The following is an 8,968-nucleotide window of genomic DNA, read 5'->3' on the forward strand; positions in this document are numbered from 1 at the left end:
ACATCCAGACTTAGGGAGACTCTTGGGAAGGTATGATTGTGTTTTGAAATGTGAGAACAGGAGATGTGGTAGTGGCCCAGGGTAGAATGACATGGTTTGGCTGTGTCTCCACACAAATCCTATCTTGGATTCTAGTTCCCATAATCCCCATGTATCCTAGGAGGGACCCAGTGGGAGGTAATTGAATTAAGGGGGCAGTTACTTCCATGCTGTTCTCATGGTAGTGAGTGAGTTCTCACAAGATCTGATGGTTTTATAAAGGGATCCCCACACACACACTTTGCTCTGTACTTCTCCTTCCTGCCATCATGTGAAGAAGGATGTGTTTGCTTCCCCTTCCACCATGATTGTAAATTTCCTGTGGCCTCCTCAGCCATGCTGAACTGTAAGTCAATTAAACCTCATTCCTTTATAAATTACTTAATCTCCAGTATGTGATTATTAGCATTATGAGAATAGACTAATACAGTGGTCATATGAAAATCCTATTTTCAATGAATTTTTATCAAAGTTTTCATTTTATAATTGCTCTTACCTCATTATCATTTGTGCACTCTCTCCTTATCTTCCTAGCATATACTGTTCTGTCATTATGTAGTTATTTATGTATATATCTGTTTCATGTCTGTAAGCTCCATATATCTGGGGACTCTACCCATTTCGTTTATTCACCACTACCTACTCAGGGCCTGGTCAATGCCTGGCACATAGTAAACATTTCGTATTTTTAAAGAATTAAAGAAAATTTTTTAAAAAACTGAAAAGTATTTGCAAAGCAGCTTTGATGCCTGCTCTATTGTATCTCTTTAATTATAATGTCAACATTTTGTAGTTTTTTTAAAAAAATTTTCTTTAGTATCTAAATTAGTGCTATCTGGTCTTGTCTTTGCCTGGGTGACTTTAACCTCTTATATATTGTCTTATGTGAACTTGATTTAAAGTTTGCATAAAGTATTTTATGGAATGGGAGAGAAAAAAAGATAAAAAGTTATGAACTACAACTAAGTGATCCATGGGAGCTTAGAAAACTTACTTAATTCTCTGAATCTGAGAGTCATTGGTTGTATAAAAGGGTTACTTATAACTAGCTTCTAGAATTGTTAATATTTGTAATGCACTTCAGACTGACTCTTCACAAAAAAGGTGCTAAACTAATGGCAGCTATTTAAAATCCTATGATTTTCAGCTCACAGCGAGTACACAAATAGATAATGTATGATGTACACTGCAGCCTTGGAGTCTTTATTTGGGCTGCATAAATACAAAGCACTAGGATAGAATTTTCTTTTAACTCTTTGTTTTCTGAAGATTCAAATGATAAGCAATGTTACTTTCTTTTTTGGGGGGGGCAGGAAGGAGCAATGGGGGAACAGGGTCTTACTCTGTTGCGCAGGCTGGAGTGCAATGGCAGGACCTAGGCTCACCGCAACCTCTGCCTGCCTGGCTCAGGTGATCCTCCCACCTCAGCCCTCAAAGTAGCTGGGGCTACAGGTATGGATCACCACATCGGGATAGTTTTTTGTATTTTTAGTAGAGATGGGGTTTTGCCACGTTGTCCAGGCTGGTCTTGAATTCCTGGGCAAAGGTGATCTGTCCAGCTTGGCCTCCCAAAGTGCTGGGATTACTGGCATGAGCCACCTTGCCCAGCCAGAAGTGTTGTTTTCATTTCTTCTCAAACCCACAGAATAACAAATAAAATGCAGAGGTATAAATGGCTATCTTTTGGCATGTCTATTTGAAATGGTAAAGCACTTATTATTGAACATGGGTCAAACATGTTGTTCAGCAAATGATATACGTTCAATATGCATTTGTTAGCCTGTTATCTGTCAGCTTTTTATTTTAACACTTATTTCTCACATTTTAGCGTTTTCAGTTTACTCCTGTCCCCTCTTATATGCTTTAATATCGTTTGTCCTCATTCCCTCTTATATGCTCCCCATCCCTTTTATATGCTTTAATATTGTTTGTACTCAATATTTTTTCCATTTAAAAACTTTGATAACTTCTGATGCAACTGTTTTAGGATCATCCTTGTTTTTTTCCAGTGTAAAGTAAAGCTAGTTCAATGTTTTCTCACTCAAATTATGCCAAAGAAACTGTCATAATGATTCTGTACACAAATACATATTAAGCAAACCATTTCATATTTGAATAACTTAACAGATAGTTGACTAATTAGTAGTAACTGAATATTAATCGGCCACCAACTGGGAATTTGCATAGTGTCATCAATATGGCCTGGCCAGTCACCCCAGATGAGGGTAATCATTCTTCATGTAAGTATAGGAATGTGATAACATTGCTGACATTGGCGCTTTGGAATTTAAAACTACAGTCAGAACATTAATCAAATACTGTACCAATAGAAAATTCATATTTATAAGAAGGAAATATTAGAACCATTTTTAGTGTATATATTGCAACTTTAAAATCTTCACGTCTACTTCCCACTATGTCAAGAGGACCCCTATGTAAAGATTTGTACACTTACTCTTTTACAGCTTTTTTCACTTCGACATTAGAAACTGTTTGATTGCTAACAAACACGCAGACTCTTTAGGGAGAAGAGTTGTTAAATGTGAATTATATTAAAGAACCTGTTTTAAGAATGTTCTATGTGAATATTAGTGATATTGCAGAAGGAGAGAGAGTCACTCCTGTAAAGAGTGTCACTTGGCAAGTGTAAAGAGTAGAAAGTAATCACCAACTAGAGAATCACTGGGTGTCCTTATTGGACATGTTAAAAATATTTATAGGAAATCTTCACTTTTTAAAAAATGTATTCTCTTCAAATCTGGATAAGAGGTTCATGACATCTCACTTTTGCATTTGTTTAAATTATCTATTCTGTTACAATCCAGATTACTTTTCGTAGAATTACGCCAACTTTTACAAATAAAAAACACATTTATATAAATTTTTGTGTGAAATTTGATAAAACATCAAGATAAGCAACTGAACTTTTGGTTTTATATACTTTCTTAACCATTGTAAAGTGAAGCTACAAAATAAGACCCTAGTAGGGAAAATGCATGGATATTTGTTGATCTTATGTAAATAGAAGACAGGACGACTACATTGGGATGCTAGTTGTATAAGTTTTTCACAAATGATAACAGTGGTTGTCTTTCCCAAAAGTAAACACTGAGGAGTGTTTTACCACCAACCGATTCAAAGTTGAATTTATGAAAGTATAGATTTCCCCATGAAATCCAAAAACGTTTCAAAGTAGAGGCTCTTTGGAATTCTGTTTCAAACTGAACACTATTTCCCTCAATTCACCTTTATGTTAAAGCAATTGAAATCACGTTGTAAAGTTCTAGGATTATTTTTCATCCTAGAAGTATTTTTGAATTGTGAGCTGATGGGAGTGAGCTTATGCACACAGGAGACCCTTTGGGGAAGATTGAGTTGCTGATAAGTTCCTGAAGGTCCCTATTATGGAGACCTTGCTGGGCCTTATAGAGCTGCCCTAGAATTTCAGAATGTGAATTTTAAGGTCTAAAGTCCATTAACAGTGGACATAAACATGGGCTAGTTAGGCACCTAAGACCATTTTGACATATTGATTTTGTCAGTGTAACCTGATTATCAGGCATTTTCAAGGTAGTGTGTATGAAGCACCTCTCTAACAGTACCAGTTATCAGAGCTGAGTGGAACAAATATGCAATCAAACATTATTTATTTAGCTCGAATATATGAATTAGTTCCTGCTGTTTTAACAAGTATCTAACTGGCATTTGCTAGGATTAAATGATGATCTCCAAGTGAGAAATATAGTATGTTGGTAATCATTAGCATTTTATTGACCATTTTGGAATCACTGAATAAAACTAAAATCAAACAAATGGTTGTTTGAATAGTAAATAAGACTAAGAAAAAAATAAAAGATCATTCCCCTCTGGCACTGTTAAATCTTTTCAAATGATTAATGAGGAAATATTAATGAAGTCAAAAAATAACCTACCTATCAGATTTAGAATAGACCCCCAAAGGGCACAGAACACAAACTCAATTATTGAAATTCTTAGAGACTTCAAAATCTTTTATATTTGGAAAACAATATCCCTAAAATTAGCAGAATTGAAATTGCAATATTTACTATCGCTAATGAACGTTGATTTAAATTTGTTTATATAGCTAATGTTGCAAGATTTTGCATAAATATTTGAGTCAGCGTTTTCCCAAGGTGTTCAAAGATCCTTTTAATATCTTCTCTAGTAATGTTTTCCCTTGTTTTGGATAGCATGAGGACGTATAATGGTGTTTCCAGCACTTTTATATTTTCTTAAAGTCAGGAAACTTAAAAGCTTTGAATCTGTGAGGTGAAGTATGGACTACAGCAATAATGTTTTGTGAGATTACAGTGAAGCAGGTTAAAGAAAGTGAGTAGGAAAGAAAGAAAAGAAAGAAAGCTGGAAAGGGAGAAGGTCAGGAATTACTAATAAGTACTTCTGTTTACTAGGAACATCATATGTGTTCACTCCTTTACTCCTTACACCTAGCAATGATAAAAATCAGTGCTGTAATTTTAACAACAAAACAAATGAAACACAGACAACTTAAGTAGCCACAAGACAACTGGCAATTCTAACAGAGGAAGGAGGACTTAAACTCCAGACTCACTTAAGCTGCAGCACATACTTTTTCACTACATCCTGGATGGTCAGTACATCCCAAAATGCTAATCAATATTTAGCAGCCACCTAGACACTGCATTATGAGGGATGTTTAAGCCCAACTTAGGTTTATTGACAGATTACTGGGATTAGTTGGAGATATTTATTGTGTATGACATAATGGAGTGAGGTGGGATGTGTTTCTACCCTATCATGGAAACCTCACAGCATACAGTCCTCTTGAAAGCCTCCCTGGCCATAGTCCTGAACACCTTACAGTTCATATCAAGCCATTTTGTGTCCCTCTGTGTTTTCTACCTTTGAGAAGTCATAGAAAGCTCAGAAGACCACTGATGGGACCAATGCTGTTACCCTTTTCCTTTAGGCAAAGAAACATACCCTCAGCCCCTACTACGGTATCTATCAAAAAGAAGACTGTGTTTATACCTCCTTAGCTTGGCATTGAATGGCTGCTACCAGGTGAACTCCATGCATTTCTGTTTACAACTTCTCAACATAAATCTTCCAATTTACCAACCTGATATATCTATTAATATATTCCATAGGTACAGTAATGAATTTCTACGTCAAAGACTGATACTTGACTAGCAGTATCAACATCTGTTCTTCTCTTCCTTTTTAGTAACAAAACCCTGATTTTATTTGGGATGGACATGCGCTTCACTGAAAGACCACATTTTCAGCTTCTTTTGTAGCCAGTTGCAACCATATGATTATATTAAGTATAAGAGTGTCTTAGTCCATTTTGTGTTGTTACAAAGGAATACCTGAAAGTGAGTAATATATTTTTAAAAAGGGAGATTTATTTGGGTGATAATTCTGAGGTCTGAAAAAGTTCAAGATTGGGTGTCTGATGAGGTCTTCACACTGCTTCCACTCATGGCAGAAAGCAAACGAGAGCTGGAGTTTGCAGAGATCACCTGGTGAGAAATGAAGCAAGAAAGAGAGAGAGAGAGTGGGGAGATACCAAACTCTTTTTAACTACTGATTTTAATAGAAACCAATACAGTGGTGACTCACTCACTACCAGGAGAATGGCACCAAGCCACTCATGATGGATCCACTCCTGTAACCCAAACACCTTCCACTAGGTCCCATCTCCAACACTGAGGATCAATTCATTTTTTTTGTTTTTTTGTGTGTTTAAAAACTGTTATTAATTAATTTATTTATTCTTTTTCAACTTTATTTTAGGTCCAGGGATTACACGTACAGGTTTCTTACGTGGGTAAATTGCATGTCAGTGGGGTTTAGTGTACAAATGACTTCTTCACCCAGGTAGTGAGTACAGTACCCAATAAGTAGTTTTTTGACCCTCAACCTTCTCCCACCCCCTACCTTCAAGTAGGCCCCAGTGTCTTTTGTTCCGCTCTTTGTTTCCATGCATACTTAGTATTTAACTTCCACTTACCAGGGAGAAGATGCTGTATTTTGTTTTCTATTCCTGCATTAATATGCTTAGTATAATGCTCCCCAGCTGCAGCCATGCTGCTTCAAAGGACATAATTTTTCTCCTTTTATGACTGCATAGTATTCCATGTTGTATGCATGCCACATTTTCTTTATCCATTCCAACACTGATGGGCATCTAGATTGATTCTATTTCTATGGTATTGTGAATAGTGCTGAGATGAACACATGCATGCATGTGCCTTTTTGTAGAATGATTTTAATTCCTTTGGGTATATTGCAGCAATGGGATTGCTGGGTCAAATGGTAGTTGTATTTTAAGTTCTTTGAGAAATCTTCAAACTGCTTTCCATAGTGGCTGAACTAATTTACTTTCATTAACAACAGTGTATAATTGATCCCTCTTCTCTGCAATGTTGCCAACATTTGTTATATTTTGACTTTTTAATAATATCTATTCTGACTGCTATGTGATGTTATCTCATTGTGGTTTTGATTTGCATTTATCTAATGATTAGTGATGTTGAGCATTTTTTTTCATATGTCCATTGGCTGAATGTATGTCTTCTTTGAGAAGTGTCTGTTCATGTATTTTACCTATTTTTTAAGTGGGTTGTTTGTGTTTTGCTTGTTGATTTAAGTCCCTTATATTTTCTGGATATTAGACCTTTGTCAGATACATAGCTTGCAAATACTTTTTCCCATTTTGTGCCTTTTTTTCTCTGTTGATAGTTTCCTTTGCTTTGAGGAAGCTCTTTAGCTTAAGTAGGTCCCACTTATCAATTTTTGTTTTTGTTACAAATGTTTTTGGAGATTTTATCATGAAATATTTGCCAAGGCCTATGTCTAGAATGGAATTTCCTAGTTTTCTCCTAGGATTTTTAAAATTTTAAGTCTTACATTTAAGTCTTTAATCCATCTTGAATTAATTTTTGTACAGGGTGAAAGGAATGGGGTCCAGTTTTAGTCTTCTGCATATGGCTAGCCAGTTAGGGGATCAAATTTTAACATGGAGTTTCAAGGGACAAATATCCAAACTATACTAAAGGGTTATTTGATATTTCTGTAAAATATTTTTTTAAAAGAAGGAATGCTTCCACTATTTCTCTCCTTTTTCTTTCCCACTAGCTAATGTGTGGATATTACAGATATAACTGATGTAGCTTTCTTGAACCACAAGGTAAACTCAAGAGTGGAAGTTGCTGCTGAAATTAGGCACAGATTGTTTTATATTTACTTCTCTAGATCCATTCTTTGCCCACTTAAAAAACCCTGTTCCCTGCTCTAGAAAGCTGACCTCTATTTATAGCATCACTCAAGTTCCTTTGTTTTCTTACGACTAGATGGATTTGACCAATGAGAACAAGATAATGGAGGTGAGAGGAGAGCAAGGTCACAGTATTTATTTCTCCTCTTTCTTGCCAGATTGTAGACCTGAAGAAAGGAGGGAATAAAGTTTTTATTTAACTTGAAGAAAAAGAGAGCTGGTAGTGAAGACTGCCTGAGATAAACTTTGGTGTTTTGTAGAACATATAGAACCCATGGTGACTGGGAAGGCAGGGAACAAGGGGAGTGGATCTTCAGCTTTACTCTCTTCCATTGTATTATCTATTGTTAGTGGTTTCTGATTGTTGGACTAACCAGAAATTAGAGGGCATCACGAGCCATTGGTATAGAGTATGTGTCTGAGCACCCATGGAGAGCTATGAAAAGTAAAGACGGAGGGGCACAGAGAATAAATATGCAAACACGTGCTTCTTTAAAAGCTCATCAGTTACCCTTTTAAGTTTGTCATTTGTTTCTTTCAAGGACTCTAGTCGATACAGTAATGACTGTCAGAAGTAGGCTTTCTAAATATGATGTTGGAATTTGAATGGACACATATTCCCAGCTCAGGAAGTGGGCAGAGAAGTCAGCCATCTCATGTAGTCATAAGGTAAACAGGAATAAAGCCTAATTGTGAAAGCTTTAGATTCACAGATCCAAAATGCGCAATCCAACTAGGTCTCATGCTAAGGCAGGAGTGGCAATTGGGAAGAACCAAGACCCTAAGGTGTGCTTTGGGGTCAATTAGGCAGACACCGATGGGGCACAGAATTAGAACTCTCAAGTCTTCCTGAACATACTTTTTTGGTGGAAGTATCCCCTCCTACCATCCTACCTGCCCATTTCTGCCTAAGAGAACTAATCTCTTATATTAAACAAAACTAAACAAAGCAAAACAAAACAACTCTTCATGATGTCACCTAGTACAGATACTTCATAAAGATATGTGGATTCTCTTGAGTACCTACTCTCAACATTCTTCACAGACTCCATCCCTAAAATGAGAATTAGATCTAAGCATAGCACAGACAGTCAAATCAGGGCCTCTTCCAGGTGGAGATCACTTCTACACCAGGACAATTTTCAGCATGTAGAAAATACTTTTTCCCAAAGCTTTAAGAGCTGCATTGCTGAGGGGAATATCAGAAATCATTAAAAAAAAAAAAAAAAAAAAAAAAAACAAAGGCTACAGTGGTTGTTGTCTATAATCTAGAGAGGACAGTCAGCTCTGCTACCATGGAATTAGGTTCCCCAGTGGATTATGGTATCCCACAGTAGCAGGGGTCAGGTGGTGGCCCATAACCTTTGGACACAATTACCATAATTAGCCACAGAGGTCTATAGCTGTGGCTAATTATTCCCAAGGCTCCTGAGAGTGAAATAGATGGGCAGCCTCCTAATGCATTATTTAACTTATAAAAGCAGAACATTTTCAGGTCTATTGAGCAAAAATAAGACTTGAAGTACTGCAGTGGGGTTCATGGCCTCTTATTCAATTCTAAAACATAAACTATCTCACAGACCCAGAATGATTTGATAGACAGGGAGACCAGTCCTCTTTGAGGAAAGACCCTAGAAAAGAGCCTAA

This window comes from Pan troglodytes, chromosome 5 (assembly GCF_028858775.2).
Source record: "Pan troglodytes isolate AG18354 chromosome 5, NHGRI_mPanTro3-v2.0_pri, whole genome shotgun sequence".
In the NCBI taxonomy this organism is placed as follows: domain Eukaryota; kingdom Metazoa; phylum Chordata; class Mammalia; order Primates; family Hominidae; genus Pan; species Pan troglodytes.